Genomic DNA, 18,850 nt, shown 5'->3' with positions numbered 1-18,850 from the left:
TGTATCGCTATTTAAGTGTAAAAGTTATACAGAGGTAAAACCAAAAATTGACTAGACAGCACAAAGGAAAACTCTTATATGTAAGTTTCCATAAGCAGATCAAACAGAATAAGAATATTCTGCACAATAGTGCAGGAGAATTCTATAGGAATAGAGTGTTGATTTGGTGCTAGCAGAGGCTAGAAGGGGGAGATGGGGATGCCTTACAGTTACCAATAATTTACTCATATTTTAAAAAAATAGCTAGATGAGAGGATATCGAACTTCCTCCTCATAAAGCTATGTTTGCTCTGATGGATCTAGAAAAGATGATTTAGAGAGACAGTATAGCATACTGTGTTGTTTAGATTTTAATTGAGTCACCACAGTTTATAGCTTTTGTATAGCTTCTTCTGCTTATTCTGTTCTGGGCTTGTGAAGAATTTCTCTGTCTGAATATCAAAGATTTACCCTAGCAGCCGACAATGGCTGTGGGGCTCAGGATGGTGAGGAGGTGGCTGCACTTAGGTACCATGACATGTGAGTGACAGCATCACGGGTATGGAATGTGCTCTAGCAATGAAGTCATGGGCTAAGCATGGGGCCACTAATGGTGGCAGTGGGGCAGAGGACAGGTTGGTTTCATTTTCCTTCTCACTAGGCAAACAAACTTTGTGTTTATCTCAGAAGTTCTATACATACTCTCAATATGAGACAAGTAAAGTTAAGGTTTTAAATTTAAGTCAGTCACGGTGTTACCTATCTGTAGTTATAGCTACTTGAGGAACTGACTGACACTAGAAAGTCTAGAGTTTGAGGTCAACCTGGACAATATAGTGAGAGCCTATGAAAATAAGAAAAATCTCAGCTTTGGACACTAGCCGTATAACCTTGGATTAGCTATGTAACTCTGTTGGTGAAAGTTATGTATCGGTAAAGTGCAAATAATGAAAGTGCTGATCACTTAGAGTTTCTTTCTAAATTTATAGATATTTCATACCCATTTTCAGCCTTTAGTTAATAGTGTCTAAATTACAGTCATCGTTGTTAACTTTAGTCCTCTGCCTTGTAAGGGGATGGTCATACCATTAATCTGATGTCACTTATGCAAAACACATGAGCACGTTGTGAAACTTTTCATGAATGAAAGCAAACTTTACTATTACTCATGTAGGAGGGAAAACATGCTGACCTAGGTTTGGACTACCCACTAAGATTGCAATCACAAGAATAATGTCTGAGAAATTGTCCTGGCTGATGCTTAGTAGCTAACAGGGACATGAAATGGATGAATACATGCTTTCTCTATTGTCTTCATTGCTTCCATCTTGACCCTGGAAACATTTAACTTATCTGATTCAATTATCTGACCTCTTCAATGACAGATGATGTGATAAAGAAATGGTAAGAGAGTTAATAGACTCATATTTACAAAGTCCTTGGCAAACCTTGCTTTGTGTCACCACTATGTTTTTAAGAGACAAGAACAAAGTGTTTTCAACCAGTCAAATAATTGAGGGAAAAAATCACAATACGGGACTCATTCCAATATTCAACTGCTTCTAAAGGAAGAAAAAAATCTTGTATTTTCTACTTTGTAGATACTAGCACGTTGATCAAACCTTCGTGTAAAATAGCATATGAAGGAAAACCCTACTGCTATAATGATACGTGGCAGCAACACCTACCTACTAATTGTAAGCATTTCCACAAATATATTTGTACTTAGTGTTCATATTGAGACTGGGGAAATGTACCACTGTTTTGTTTGTGTGGAAACTTGACTAAGAAAAACACAATGTTAAGCATACTCTTTACCAACCCTCTCCATCTCGAGGTCAGTGGCAAATATTGGCTATAAAATTGTTTAATAGAGGCGAAGGCAAACTGTTCAATCTCTTCTGTTGGCTTAGTTTTCTTATAAAGATCATGGAAAATATGATAGGTCAATAAGAAATAAGGAAAGAACATAAAGCATTTAGGAAATTGCCTGTCATGTAGTGAACATGATAACTTTCATAATGAAATGTAACATTATTGTACCTCAAGTCTGACAAAACTTAAGTAAATCGCATCTAAAGATAATTTGTATGCTATTTGCATGTGGGTGTTAAAATTGAGCTGCTGCATAAGGCATTAGGAGACTATTCAAGCGAGCTCTGAAAGCTATATATGTAAGGAAGAAACTGAAATTGCAATCCAAATAATAAAATTATGTAAACTGTAAAACAACAAATTAAACATCCTTCTGTGACTTGCCACTATTTACTGTGTGTACATGTATAATATATATGCATTGATTTAAGATGCATTTTTATAGAAAACCAGATTTAGAGGAAAAAATCTTTTTCTACTATTTTTAATTTTAGTATTGTCATTATTACTACTTGTAGTTGAATATTCGATGTATTTCATTTTCTCATTATTTACGATGGGGAAGTATATCTTATATAAAGATTGGATTTCCATTTGTTTTATATATTTTTCAAAAGTTTGAGCGCATGAAAGTCATTATTAGAACACTAATTTTGTGTATAAGCATTGAATGAGTACCTAAGAAAACAAAGCTTCTTCAATAAATGAAAAGATGCCATTTTGTTTCATTTGCTTTTACAACACAAAATTTCTCAATATCCTATTGTTTAAGTGACAACATGTGCCAGCAATATATCAGATAATGGCCTAATATCCAATATATACAAGGAGCTCAAGAAAATAACTCCTCCCAAACCTAATAATCCAACATTAAATGGGCAATGAGTCTGAGGAGAGACTTCTCAGGAGAAGAGTTAAGAAGGGCAAAGAGACACATGAGGAAGTGCTCATAAAGACAATGCAAATCAAAACAACCCTGAGATTCCAGTTAGATTTCCCAACTTTGTGAATTCAAAGAACAAATGTTGGCAGGGATGTTGGGGAAAAGGAATCCTACTGTACTGTTGGTGGGAATGTAAACCAGTATAGTATCTTTGGACAGCAGTCTGGCGATTCCTCAAAAGAGGAACCAAACATTTACTTTCTCTACAGCTTAGGCATACCATGCCTGGGCATCTACCCTGAACATTACTAGCCAGGATATGATAAAGACACCTACACATCCATGTTCATAGCTGTACTATTCACAGTAGCCAAGATATGGAATCAGCCACACTATAGATGAGTGACTCCAAAAAAGTGTGGTATCTACACATAATGGAATTTTATACAGCCATTAGAAAGGATACAATAATGCCATTTTCAGGGAAATAGAACTTCAACAAATCATGTTACGTGAGGTAGGCCAAACTCAGAGAGACAAACAGGCACATGTTCTCTCTGATATGAAGAACTCAGATCTAAAATACACAAGGATATGATAAATTGTATAAGATACTCACATAAAGTGAGTCAAAAAGAGGATACACTTAGGAGAGACACACAAATAAATAAATAAATAAAATCTCAAAATATGGAAACAAGAGACATCTCTTTTCTTTCTTTTTTTAGTTTTTAGTTTTTGGTTACTGATATTTCTATTATCTTTATCTTATGTATGGTGTATTCCTGAATGCACCATATCTTTGGGAGGGTGGGAGGAGGACATAGAACTCAAGGGGAAAATGTGAAAAAATACAGCAGTGGAGCTCACTGGACATTGATAGAAGTGAACTATACAACTCATGGGTAGAGATGGGAAGGAGGGTCTGGGAGGGAGTGAGGGAACAGAAGACACTGTATGAAAGGAAATACTAATTACTTGATTTTGTAATTGTAATCCCTCTCTATGTCACCTCTGTAATAGCAACAATGGAAATTAATAAAAATATTGAAAATAAAAAATAAAAAAGTTGTTCTTGTGGGCATAGGAGAGGTTATCAAAAGAGTATAGAGGGGGTTATTTTTATCCAGGTTTATTATGTTTATGCGTGGATGTGTCATTGTACAGCATCTTTGTAAAATTAATGTATACTTAAAAAGAGTTATTAGAAAAATTCAGACTTATTACATAAGTTATCTATAAAAACAGTTTGTATTTTTGAGATTTTTTTCAATTCAACACTAGATAAAATTAATAATACAAAAACATTTTTATATTGTGAAAGGAAAATTATTTTGAGACAGGAATTTGTGTACATTAAGCAATACTGTTTAATGCTTCCCATTATTTTAAAATTATCAAAGAAATGCAAATGAAAACAACATTGAGATTCCTCCTCACCTCAGTTAGAATGGCCATTATCAAGAAATCTAAAATTATATGCAAAAATGATTTAGTGACCTATAATCAGAATTCTAGATCAGTTGATTTTACTATCAGGTTTCTTTTTATTTTTCTTGAAAAATACTGTCTTAATGGTCAAGGATCTAAAAGATTTTACATGTTCATTTTTTCAAATTTAATTTTGTTAAGGTGATCTCAGATGAGTTACATTGACATAAAGATATAAGGTAAGAAGTATATTTCTTGTTGAACATTGTTACATATAAAATCTAGCTGTGCGTGGATTTTTGATCTTTTACTTTGCAAACAATAGACTTTCTTGTTGGATTAATTGCTTTTCTCTGTTTCTTCAGAACTGGATGCTTTATCCCCATACTCAGCTATCACTTTTCTACAAGCATCCTATCAGCAACGACCAAATTCCCCTTGGTTGCCACCAGTGCCCAATCATGACATTTTCAACTTTTATTCTGTTTTCTTTTCAAACCTTCATTGTTACTTTCATCATCATCACTCATTTGTTACTTACTATATGTTTTGTCAGAGTCTTGCTCAGAAACTTGTTCCAGGAAAACACGTAACTTCCCTGTTACTCAGATGACAGGGAAACACAAGATTGCAAACAAGGCAGTCCAAGTTTCGGAGTACTTTGAATCATCCTATCCCAAGGCAAACTCCAGACTACCAGCTCCCAGCAAGTCCCCTCACCAGCTAAAACAATCTTTATTTGTATTATCATTCCACGACTATGTAACTATCACAATGTGTAATTATTCTTCATTGATTTTTCCCGTTTCCTCCTCTGCTAAATGAGAAAAACGTAGGTCACAAGCTATCATCTCAGCTCCTAGCTTCAAGGCTAGTTGATGATGGCTTAACACATTGAAACTTTTATTGTTTTTGAGATAATGCTGCAACTCACTAGTAGAAAAAATGATTTTTTATAGAAGAAAGAACATTTATATTGGTCAGAACATGGGAGTACAGGTCTACATATTGACATTTTTAATTTCTTTGAAAGTAAATCTGTCAGTTTTAATTTTTTTACATTGTGCAAACCTGGATAAATCAGCTTTCTCCTGTGTCAGTTAACTCCATTTGTAATAACACATTAATCCTGCATAGCTGATGGAAATTTGAAGCTTATGAGGATTATCAAGAAAATTAAAAAAGTAAAGTTCTCAGGTTTTACCCCTTTTTCTCCCTCTGCTTATCAAAGATTGGAAATAAAGTAGTGAGCCACTACAGGATTTCAGATATTCTGGGAGACATCTATCTATAAAATTTATAATAACACTTCTGGCTTTGTGCTTCAGTTCAAGATTTGACTTACTTTTTGAAATGTGCTATTTTTTTGAAATAGCACATTTTATTGGTGATTAATGTTGATCACTTCTAAGTGAGTATTTGTGTGAACATCTGCATGTGCACACATTAGATACACATGTTCAGATAGATACTTGTATGAATATAAACACACAGATACTTAAAAATCTTTGAGACCAAGTTGAAAATTAGGACTCCTCATTTTTATTAGCATATATTAGTTATACCAGGGAGGATTTCATGCATGTATACACACAATGTGTTCAAACCAGTCACCTATCCTCTGTCAGTCTTCTCTTCCCTAAACTACCCTACCAGTAATACTTGATTACATTCTTTACTCTGTGGGAAGACTATCTAAGATCACTGATTTGGCTGGCAAATAGCGTTCAGACTCTTTTCAAAGATACTGGACCAAAAGTGGCATTCTGCCAGACATATCCCAGCCATAAAGGATAAGACACTTGTAAGTCAAACATCTATAGGCTTTGATTCTGCCCTGACATGGTTGTGTTTAACAGAGTGAATTTGTCTGTACTGTGATCACGGTAGCATTTTCTAATATTATTGAATACTGAGATTATTTTTGCTCTACAAGGGAACATCATGGTCTAGTTTGTAAGCTAGCTCCTAGAGGAAGCTGCCAGAGCAAGCTTTTACTTCTCAGTTTTGAAAGCATTCCCTACCCCACCATGATTTTCATGATTTCTGTTGTAGGATAAGTATAATTTCCTGTAGTTCATGTCATTCTGTCTTTCTCTTATTCTGCTCTCTCTCTTTCCCTCTGTCTCCCCTCTCCTCTTCTCCTGTTACCTCTTCTTCTTTTAACCTCCTCCCCTTTTTTTGTTATACTTTGGGGCAGTCAGCAACCAACAAATATTGAGATATAAAGTCCATTTGTTTTTAGTCATGTGAAAATGTGTTTTCTTATAAAGCATGTCATTTTTATTTCATATAAATCTTATTATTAAAGAACACTTAAATATATATTTATAAAATTGACACTAATACATCCATATATTTTACTAAAGGTGTGATGGCACATGACTGTAATCATAGCTAAAAAGGAGGTGGAGAATGGATGACCTCAGTTTGAGATGTTAAGCACAAAGTGTCTGGACAGTGGCATGATTGTAGAGGGCTCATGTGGTGCATTACCTATATATATATATATATATATATATATATATGTATATGTATATATATATATCTATACATATATATATATATATATATATATATATGTAAGGTAACTAGATTGCTGGCTGGATGGATGGATATATGCATGATATATGATGATGGTGATATTGATGATTCATGGATGATGGATAAATGATAGATAGATAGACAGACAGATAGATAGATAGATAGATAACCAAAACACTTAAAAATAGGCCAGAACTTCTCTTGTGATCCCCCAAAGTGATCAAAATCCAGGTTTGTCTGCTTATAGTTCATCTGAGTATATCTGTAAGAATATAGAAATGAGAGAAGAAATTGAGACAGAAAGTCAGGACAGAAAATATGAAGGGACAAAGGTCCCATTAATCTCACATTAATCTCAATCTGTGGCACTCTAATCAGGGAAGACAAAGGACATCAATCATCCCGTTGATGGCTCTGGAGGAGTACATTCTTCCAGGGGGATGAGTTTTACTTTTCTAGTTTAATGAATTCCAGTAGAATCCAATAAATATATTAAGACTTTATGATTAAGGTTTTGTTATGGTTTCAGGTAGTGATACACTCACTAATTTACTTAGTATTGAAGCTACCTTGCTCTGATAATAGTAATTTAAATTTGTTAGCAGGTTTTAAGATGCCCGTGGTATTTTTCACATCCTTCTTTTTCTGTACATTTTGTCATAACTATTCTCTATTTTCTCTTTATTTGGCTACAAGGTGCTATCCTTATAATAGACTTATTTCTTAAGTTAGGTTTGAATGCAGCCCATGACTTTCACCAAGTTTGAAATTAATTTGTGTGAAGTGTAAAAAAGCATGATAACTTGGGAGGAACTGACATGCCTAAGAAGTTTTTCAATTACAACTAATGGAAAATGTTTCTGCTTAAGTAATTTATTTTTGACAATTTTAGGATAAAATGACCATTTCTTTTAGTTCCCAGAAGCAAGTACAGGGTTGTATGTATGCTAAGTAAAAATGCTCTACCATTGAGTTATTCCCACAGTCCCTAAATTGTAATTTCAACAAGGGTTATGTGTTCTGGATTTCCAGGTGGTATATAAAAGTAACTTAAGAAAATATACCCTTTGGACTCTGCTCTTAGTAAAATTTTATGATATTGAGCACAAGGTGCCCTGTTATTCCAGCTTATTTATTTACCTGTTCTTGTGTTTTTTATACCAGGGCAAGAACTTCACTCAGAGCCTCAAAGTTAGGTGGGATATGAGGTGAACTTATCACACACTCTTCATTTATATATGGATTCTCCTTCTGCAGGCATCTTGCCTTTGCTGGAATAGTGAACTCAGACTGGAAAAGGCATACCCTTGGCTAGTTTGTTCGTTTGTTCATTTTTCAACAGTTGTTTCATTTGCAATGACTCAGGGTTTGGGATTTCTGCCTTCAGCCTATATACCTCAACAAAAGCTGAGTAACAATGTGATCAGCCAGGTCCCAAGAGACTGTGATAACTAAGCACTTTCCAAATTGCTATTCTTTTATGAATAACTTATAAAAGCCTTGAATTATTGTTTCAATATTTTTTTTCAAATTTGTATGTGGAAAAGTCTTTCCATCCTTCTCATTCATTCATAGAATGATATTTCACATAGGAGAAAAATTTTTAGGTATCTTTTTTTAATTTCTTATTGTGAAAATACTGGAGAAATTTATTTTTACAGTTGAATGAATATTACCTTACTTTCCCCTTCTTTCATGTAACAGATGTTATTAAATGTGCTTTTTCTAGCTCCTACTGATAATGTTACATATATTTAAAAAATTGCCTGCTCTTTCTAGTCAAGAAAAATTCAATTAATTTTATATTCCTAAGAATAAAAATGAAAAAAATGAAAATAGAAAAAAACAGGACAAATAAAAGCAGAGAAGGTATGGAATGGGTTCCCAGATGGTCTAATACAATATTATCTAAATATATAATTTGGAACTTTTATTTATAAATAATCCAGATTAAATGCAATCATGGTATATGTAAGAACAGAATTAAATTTATTAAACAAAAATCCATTAAGTCCTTTGAATTCCCCAAGGTCCTGGAATCAGTGTTTAGAATGTAGAAAGCCAGTCAAGAAGCAGCTTTTCACAGTTTCTGCTACCCTGGTTTCTCTCTATGGACTGTTAACACACCTAACACCTAACATACCTGCCTGTCTATCTATCTATCTATCTATCTATCTATCTATCTATCTATCTATCTATCTATCATCTTTCAGCTTACAATTGTGAAATGCATAAGTCCAGGTTCAAGAGTTTATTCAGGTCAGATACTTATAATTCTAAGAGTATAATCATCACTCAGAGGAAGTGAAGTACAGATAGACCTTTCTGCATCCTAGTCATAAAACTAGATGCTACAGTTTTACCATTACAGTTCTCAAGAAGCCAAGGAAACAGATTGTAGATCATATATAACTTAAAATAATGTTTAAAATACCAGCAATATCATAAAGGCTGAAAATATCTACTAAACATATTAACATAGATCACATTGCAGCCAATAAAATAACCAAATTAATAATCAAATGGAAAGACAGCCCATAAAATGTGAGATTTAAGTAATGAGCTAATATCAGGGATACCTGCCTGGAAAGATGTTTTATAAAATGAGATAACTTCAGGAAACACAAAAAAGTTTTGTTTTGCCTCGAATCTCCAAACCTGGTCTATGTATACTAGTGCTATGCATTACTTTTGTTCTGTCTCTGTCTGTCTGTTTCTCTCTCTCTTAATTATTTGCTGCTTTCAACTAATGAACTTCCTTTTCCCTCATGCAAAGAGTTATTCAAAGGAGAGATTACTTTGCTCCAAAATAGTTTAAATAGTTTATATGACTTATGGCCCTGTATATTTTAACCTTGAAATGTTCCTCTTTCTTCTCTGTGGGCCTTAAAATACAAGTCTTCTTGTTAGGTTAAATCTGCTGCTGATAAACAACTCATGTGTCCCTTTGGTCCTATGGAGGGGGTGTGAAACACATTTCTATAACTCTCCTTGTAGCAAGAGGTCTCTTCAAATAATGAGACAGAGAGAGTTTTGCTATTATTTTTGAAGAATAGTTCACCATTATATTACGTATATATTTTAAAAATAATTAATAATTTAAGCAGTGTGTTGTTGGATGAAAGGTTCTCAGACTCCACATAGTAGTGTAGCCTTTGCAGGCTTTCCTGGCAAACACACTTATTTAAAATTACATTTATTCCTACTACACGGTCTACTTACATGCCACCAATAATTTATATAATTACAGTACTCTGAGACAGCAGCAGCTGAACATCAAGTTATGTGAATCGGAAATGCATGGTTTGAGCTTATGGTCTCTGGTTGAAAGGGACTTGCTTTTTAAGAGATCTCCAGAAATAAAGGGTAACTGGAAAGATTTCCATCTTCCCTAATAAGCCTTTGCATCTGAAAAGTGCTTTTAAATCCACAAGGTGCTACAACTTCACCAATTCATTTTGTCTAAAATGCAGTCTCAAAGGGAGAGTAGGAGAGCAATGTCCTCCAATAAAGGGGAAACTGAGAGGATGTTTGTGACTTAACCAGGTCATAGCATGAGTGTCAAGTTTGTGTTGGTAGAACAAATTTTATAATGAGAAAAGAGGATTACTTATTAACTACAGTGGAGAAGATCCCATACTATGCACTGGAGACAGATATTGTCTTAATAAGGGAAATCCTTGTTAATTAGTGAAACTCTTGCAAGGTGATTTCATGAATGAGATTTTGCAAATAAAAATTTTATGACTAAAATTTAAGACTTTCAAATGCAAATGTATCTAGTCCATACTCCTAAAACAGATTAAAAATCTAAAATTTCTTTATTACTGGTTCCACACATCATTGCAATCTCTGTCTCTAAACGAAAAATAATCATTATATTTTTAACATGCATCAGGAAAATGTTGTACATCAGGCATTGTTTTTGTTCTAATTTTTTTTTGCCAGTTGTGGGGGGTGAACTCTGGGCCTGGGTGCTGTCCCTCAGCTCTTCAGCTCAAGGCTAGTGCCCTACCACTTGAGCCACAACACTATTTCTGGCTTTTTTCTGCTTATGTGGTGCTGAGGACTCGAACCCAGGGCCCTCTACCACTGAGCCAACTTCCCAGCTCCTGTTCTAAATTTTTATTCTACTAAATTAATAGAACTACTTCTCCCCCTGATTCCAAGCAGCAACTTTCCCTGGGAGAGTTTCTATTTTTAACTGAGTTAGAAATAGAAGAAATAAAAGAAACATTGTTGGTGTTATTGTGGTTGTTGTTGTTGCAATCAAGAGACTGTAAGGATTTGAATCAGAGGAAAATATATCTCTTACACATTAGGAAAAGACAGTAACCAAGAGAACAAAAATAGGAATGCTTTGTCATTTAGTATGAGAAGGACATTACATTTGTCATTACAGCTTTGTTAATCTTAATATCCAACACTTCTCTATTTTACTAATACTGACAATTTCATCATTTGAAGAATTATCATTTGGTACCAGAGTTGAAGCATAATAAATCATCTCTTTACTGAGACTCTGATTATCTTATATTTCCCTTACTAATATAATAATAATGCCATTTTTAGTTAGGGATGAAACAGAAGTGGACACATTTTTATTAGGATTTTGCTGTTATGTATGTCAACATAATTTACTTTCAATTTGGTAAAGATAGAGTATATTAACCAATTTTGGTATTAAATCCTTTGGGTATCTGTCTATTAAATCGAAGCCTATAATATGCTTATAATTGATCATGAACAAAACTATTTTGAGCACCTAAATATTTGGCTTCCCAATACGTTGACAACTAACTCTTAAAATAAATCTAGCTAATTGGATTCCAGTGGTGTTGATGTTAATTATTTATATTTGTTGCTAGAAAGGTATTTATTTTATCTGGCATCCAAAAGGTATTAATTCTTCAAACTACAGATAGGTCTATTCTATTTCCAAAGGAATGGCAGTGTCTAATTCCTGTATTCCAATAGAGTCCTATTCATTCCATTCATATGCTAAATAAATTTCTGCATTGAAATAATAACACTCAGATTAGTTAACACCTATTGTTAAATTATGGAAAATATTTCACATGTAAGAATTAGAATTTTGCAGAGACAGTATTGACCTCTTGTGTTAAATCAGATTTGATATGCCCTGACATTTCATGGTTTGGTATGGAGTAAAAGATATTCTTTATCAGTTTACAGACAAAAGAAAACGTCTTATGTTAATTGTCACAAAAATGTGTCAGCTCATCAAGAGCTCTTAATTTTGAGGGTATTTGAAGACAGTGTTTGAAATTTAGTCTAGCCAGCCTCAAAGTTTTAACTCTCTTGCCTCAGTTTCCAAAACACTAGGATGACAATTGCTGATGACAACACCAGGCAAAAACATTAATTCTGAGAGAAAGCTTTACAATATCCCTCTAGAATTTCTGTCTAGCATTAAAACAAGTGTACATTCTGTTGGAAATATTTCCTCAATCGGCTATCATGTGAAATAAAAATTCTATCCACAAATATGAAATGATCAACTTTTGTTTCTGGAAAAAAGTTTGTTGAAAACTTTTAGGGAAAATGAAATATGTCTGTTTCTATAAACATCAAACATGAGTTTTTAAATCATGTTAGCCTGAGAGCTTTAATGTCTTCAAAGCAATATTTAAGTTTAATAATTTGCTACATTATTAATGAGACAGAGATTGAGACTAGATGTACTAAAGTCCAAGTCTTTCATCTATGCCTCTTAAAAATTCTTCACTAATTTGCTTAGGGAAGGTTCTTTAAGATATGTTTTTATTTCCTTCCATCTTTCTAGCAATTATCATTTTCTGATATGGATTTAGTTTATATAAAGTAATTCTGTATTTAAATTATGTGACAATATAAAACAAGAAGAAATGTTTAAAACATTCCTCTTTTCTCTCAATAAATAATTGCAGTGAATTGTGTCAAAAACCTCATTTTCCAAGGCATCAGATGCACTGATGCTTTTGTAACTATTAAAACTGCACATTGCTCTCCTCTGTTAATTCTTTTCTAATAAGTTTTTATATTGTGAAAATACTGTACAGAGGGGTTACAATTACATGAGCAAGGTAATGAGTACATTTCTTATCAAGCATTGTTGCCTCCTCCTTCGTTTTCCCTACCATCCCTGCCCTCCCATCTCCATGACTACACTCCCCTTCTTCCCCCTACCCCTGCCAGAGTTGTAAAATTCCTTTTTCAACATAACATCTTGTACATCTCATTGTTGTAATGGGTCCACCTGTATCCCTATTTAAACAATTTGTTTTTTTTCTTCCCCTCCCCAAATTATACCAACATCAAAACCAGTGAAAACAGGGGTTATACCGTGGGGGAGGGACATACAAGGCAACCAAAAATCATCTTATAAATATTTTAGAAACAATAGCAAGAAAGAAAAGAAAACAACTTGTGTCCTTATCTTGGGGTTCATTTCGCCTAACATCATCTTATCTGACCTTTTCTACTTGTCTCAGACATATACTAGTTTTTGCAAAAAAGGCGTACCATGGGACCCATGTTTCTTTCGGCCTGGCTTACTTCACTTAATATAAATTTTTCCATGTCTTTCCATTTCCAACAAATGGGGCAATGTCATTCTTTCTGATGGAGGCATAGAATTCCATTGTATATATATACCACATTTTCTTGATCCATTCATCTACTGAGGGGCATCTGTGTTGGTTCCATATCTTATCTATGGTAAATAATGCTGTAATAAACATAGTTGTGCTGGTAGCTTTAGTATGTTCTTGTTTGTGATCATTTGGGTAAATTCCCAAAAGTGGGATTGCTGGGTCATAGGGAGCTCTATCTGGAGTCTTTTGAGGAACCTCCATACTACTTTCCAGAGTGGTTGAACAAGTTTACACTCCCACCAACACTGCACCAGAATCAACTCCAAATGGATCAAAGACCTCAGAGTCAAAGCAGGTACCCTGAAAACATTACAGGACGGAATAGGAGAAACCCTAGATCTCCTTGGCACAGGCCAAAATTTTCTTAATAGAGACCCAGAAACACAACAAATCAAAGAAAGGTTGGACAAATGGAATTACATGAAACTGCAGAGCTTCTGCATGGCAAAAGACATAGCTAGCAAGATCAATAGAAAGCCCACAGATTGGGAGAAGATCTTCACTATACAGTGGACAAGGTTCTCATATCTAAAATATACTTAGAACACAAAAACTGAATCTCCCAACAACAAATCTTCAAAGAAACAACTGCCCAATAAATAAGTAGGCTAAAGACTTACAGAGAAAATTCTCTAAAGAGGAAAGAAGGATGGCCAATAGACACATGAAGAAATGCTCAACCTCTCCAGCTATAAAAGAAATGCAAATCAAAACAATACTGAGATACCACCTCACCCCAGTTAGAATGGCTATAATCAAGAACTCTTATAACAACAGATGCTGGAGCCGATGTGGACAGAAGGAATTCTTTTGCAAGTAAAACAAACAAACAAAAAACCAAAACCTGTACTGCCAAAATTGTTCATGGAAAGAAATACATTGGTTTATGTTTTTGTATTGTTAAAATCCTTAATAGCAAATTAAGTAGAATTTATATTTCCCTTACTTGGGAGGCCAAGTTCAAGAGGACTTGCTTTCAAGGTGACTCCAGGCAAAACGTTCATGAAAGTACAGGCCTAACTTTATCTAGTGCACATGAGCACATGTATAATGATATCAGGCAGATGGCATTTACAGGACAGTTTGGAGTGAGAAGTGGGGATATTTTGGGTATGCTGATGCACCCTCTTATTCCGCTACACAAAAAGAGGTATATAGGAAGATTACATGTCAGGCCAGCTGGGCAAATAACTGATTCTATCTCAAAAATAACTAGCAGAGCCACCCTTTCAGAAGTATGGGCTTAAACTGAAATTGTCCTCTGCTGAAGTCACGATTTCTTAGTCTCTATAATCACAGGAACCCATTTTTGTATGCATTTGTGCATATATGAATAGGTATGTATATAGAGTTGTGAGCCACATAAAACATGCTAGACAATGATGGAGTTGTGTAAGAGTGTCCCCATTCTCCCCAATTTACAATTGTTCCTTACTTTCAGGTCCCCAGAATAGCTCCGTCACAACCAATCTTTTCCAGAAGATTCCTAGCTGTACTTCTCCATTACATAGGGAATAAAAAACAATGACTTTCTGCACCAATGCTACCAAAGTAAGAATCTGTCTCTCTCGTCTCTTTACTGGGTTGGCCTGTGAAAACTACAAATTGAACAGCTAGGTGTGTCTGTCTGCTTTCTCCAGCTTTACTTAGCTTACCTTGGGTATGGCTTTGGCTTTTCATGCTCTCCAGGGAACAAGTGATCCAAACTGTTATCTACTTTTCTCTATGTAATCTTTGTGTTTCTGTAGGATTTTCAGCATTCTTGTCTCCTTTTTATAATCTTTAAGTAGTTGTACAAAGGAGTTGCCATTTAACTAAACAGTTTATGAATACAATATATCCTGATCAATGTTACCCTTTTCAATTTTCTCAGTCATCCCTCCTTCACTCACTTCTTCGTACTTTTGTATCATTCCTATGTTCTTCTCTCTTAGGGAATATTGTCTGTCCCTTGTTCCCACTAATCTGCTCACTCACAAAAGCTACGAAGAAGTTCTAAATAATCATACTGCCCCACTGACTCTCATTTTCTGTTTCTTTTTTTAATTGTTTTATTGTAAGAATAGTGTACAGAGGGGTTACAGTTACATGAGTAAGGTAATGAGTACATTTCTTATTGAGCTTTGTAACCTCCTCCTTTGTTATCCCCTTACCATCCCTTCCTTCCCCACCTCCCCAATTCCTTCCTCCCCCAAACTACCCACCAAAGTTGTAAAGTTCGTTTTCAACAGTGTCTTCTACATCTCATTGTTACAATGGGTAAAACTGTATCCTTATTTCAGCATTTTGTTATTTCCCCTCCCACCCCCAAATTAGAAAAAAAAAGTATATACAAGATGCAGGACACTAACATCAAATACAGTGAAAACAGCGTTTATACCGTTGGGGAAGCACATATTAAAGAAGCAAAAAAAGCACATAGTACATTTTAAATATGTTAAAAACAATACTAAGAAAGAAAAAAATGTCGTGTCCCTTTCTTGGGGTTCATTTCACTTAAGATCATCTTATATGGTCATATGTACATAGCTTTTGACTTTTTGTGCTTGTCCTAGACTTATATTATTTATTGCAAATAAGAGAAACATGGGACCTATGTTTCTTTGGGCCTAGCTTACTTCACTTAATATATTTTTTCCAAGTCTTTCCATTTCCTAACAAATGGGCGATAGCATTTGCATTTACCCTTCTTAAAACACTTCGTCTCCTTACTTTATACTAATAGCTATTTTGTAATGATTGTTTTCCCATTTTCTAACCACCTTTCAGTTTCTTATTTTCTATTATACAGTGTCCATCCCTCAAGACACTAATGAAACACTTGTCAAATTAGGTTTTGGTTTCAGAAATATCCTACATAGTTTTACACTTGTTTTATAAATATTTTATATATTTGGATATTAGAAATTAATGTTCAACTTTTTTCTTTAAAATTATAAGATGAAATTGTCACTGCCTTATTTCACGTTATTGACTTTCTTCAGATTAACACTTCACCCTTCTCTGCTATTTATTTGATTCCAAAGCTCAATGGAAAGGTTGTGTTTGTCATTAAAATTGAAAATCCTTTGATCAATGCCTTAATTATACAAAGTGTAACTTTATTGTTTAAAGTATAGCTGTAAGAAGTAACACTTTTTTCCAATATTAGTGAATTCTTCTTATTAAATGCCCGAATCCTTTTAGAGGAATTGTAATAAGCTAATTGGCCCTCTAACCAACTATATAAGAGGCTGGGCTGAATTTCTTGAGGGCTTAGTTCCAGGATCAAAGATGGATGTAGACAGCATCTCATGACAGCTGTAGCTACACAAGTGTAGTTGTAGGAGCAGCAAGACTCCACTTTTGCCTCTGAGTTTATGGTTCTATTTTAATGAGAAGCAAACAAATATAGTAAACAACAGTTCCGTTAGAAGCAGCAAAGTAATTTAAAAGACTGTGTGACATATTGCAGTGTTACTTTCAAGGGAATTGTGAGGTTTTCCAGCTGAATCAACTCTTTGCTTACAGGAGTAATGGGACATATATTGAGCCTATTAGGAAAATATAAAATATGAGCAAGTGAGGTATCTGCTGGGTTTGATGACTTTTCAGGGATTTGAACTGTATCTCCTCCTACTGAGGCTGGATCAATGTCTTGTCGCTAATTAGAAAATCAGCTTTAGGGATATTTCAGACAAATGTTTTTGTTTCCTAGGACATTACATAGCCACATTAATAAGGATACCATGCAGTCTGTTTAATATGCTTAACCAATTACTTTAAATTAACGCCTCTGAGACATTAAATATTTGTTATCTGGGATAATAGAGCAAATTGTCAGGAAAACTGTTATCCAGATGTGTTAAATTCAGAATCTATCTAAAAATTGTTTATGCATATATTAAAAACATATTGCTACATTCATTTTTGCATGATTGCTAACCTATCAGCACCAAGAGATTTGTATTACATACAGTGCCACCTATGCTTAGAGATTTTTGCATTGGGTTTCACATGCAATTTTCAATTATCTTATAGGTTAAATGCATACTGTGAAATGAAGTTATACTTATTTGTTCAATAAAACAGGCCACTATATGTTACTGTCTATACCTTGGTATCTCCCTTCAAAGATGGAATCAATTTATCTTTATATATATATATATTTATATATATTTCAAAGTGGATGCTTTGGATCTATCTGAAATAGAGTCTGCTTATTATGCTCAGTCACTAACGATAAAAGGTCCACACTTATTTATCCTTTCTTTTTCATTTATTTAAGTCATCTGAGCCAGCATTTCCCACATGTAAACTTCATTAAAATGTGACATTTTCAGAGTATTTACATTATTCCAAGCTTGATGTTAAGTAAATTTGTGGCCCTTAAATTTCATAAAGTCATAAGAATAAGCCAAGATAGAGGTCAACTGCCACATTGTAAACAACTTATGGAAAGAGTCATTTATCAATGTTCAACATGAATAAGTCTCCTTAGAAATGGACTTTTGCACCTTAATTAAGCCTTTTGGTGAAATAGCCAAGCCCAGCACCTTCACTATAAATTCATGAGGCACTCTGAGCTAAAGTCAAACAGCTAAGTACTTGAATTTATCTTGTTCAGATTTTTCTGTTCCTCTACCATTCAAGCTCTGGGCTCTTAGTTCCATTTCTTATGTCCTTTTCACATGGAAGTACCTGGTGTTGTTTTCTAAGGAGGGGTAACAATGCTCAACAAGAAATGTAATCCCTCTGTACAGCATCTTTACAAAAAATAAAATTTAAAAACAACAACAAAAAGCTACCATAAAATAAAGTAAAAAACTAATACAAACTAAAAAAAAGAAGAAAGCTTCACCCTGACAGTTACTAAATTCTTTCTTTTCAATGGTTTTCTATCACTTTTCGATTTGAATTTTCATAAATACCCAATACAATTCTTTGACACTAGTCACTACATGTGATGGGTGGTCTAAATAAAGCACTTAAAGGTGTCTGTGCTCTGATTCTTAGGACTGGTGTGGACACTATGTTAACAGAGGGGAAATGACTTTAAAATAAGGAGTATTTGGGGGATTACTCGAGTGGGCTCAATCCAGTAATAGAATCTCTTAAAACAGAGACTTCTTTCTCTGGCTAGTACAAACATATGTGGCTTGTCTGCGAAGGAAAATTTGACGTTTGAAACATTGATGAGACCAGAGCTAGGTGGAAAAGTTGAGAAATAATATGAATATGTTACAGAAGCAAAACTCAGTCCCCCTGCTAACAGCCAATAAGGACCTTCATTCTGCAAGAGAAAGGAACCAACAACCTATCTAAGCTTGGAATTAAATAGACCCATCAGAAATTCCAGAGAGTATAGACTACTGAGACCTTGATTTGGCATTGTGAAAATGTAAGCCATGGACCCTGTCCAGCTCTGTTGTACACTGACTTTGGTCTATAGCACAATAAGATATTGCATTTCTGCTATTTAATTTATTTTATTTCTGCCATT

The sequence above is a fragment of the Dipodomys spectabilis genome, unplaced genomic scaffold (assembly GCF_019054845.1).
Source record: "Dipodomys spectabilis isolate Male_0828 unplaced genomic scaffold, ASM1905484v1 ptg000145l, whole genome shotgun sequence".
In the NCBI taxonomy this organism is placed as follows: Eukaryota; Metazoa; Chordata; class Mammalia; order Rodentia; family Heteromyidae; genus Dipodomys; species Dipodomys spectabilis.
This window is presented reverse-complemented; position numbering follows the sequence as displayed.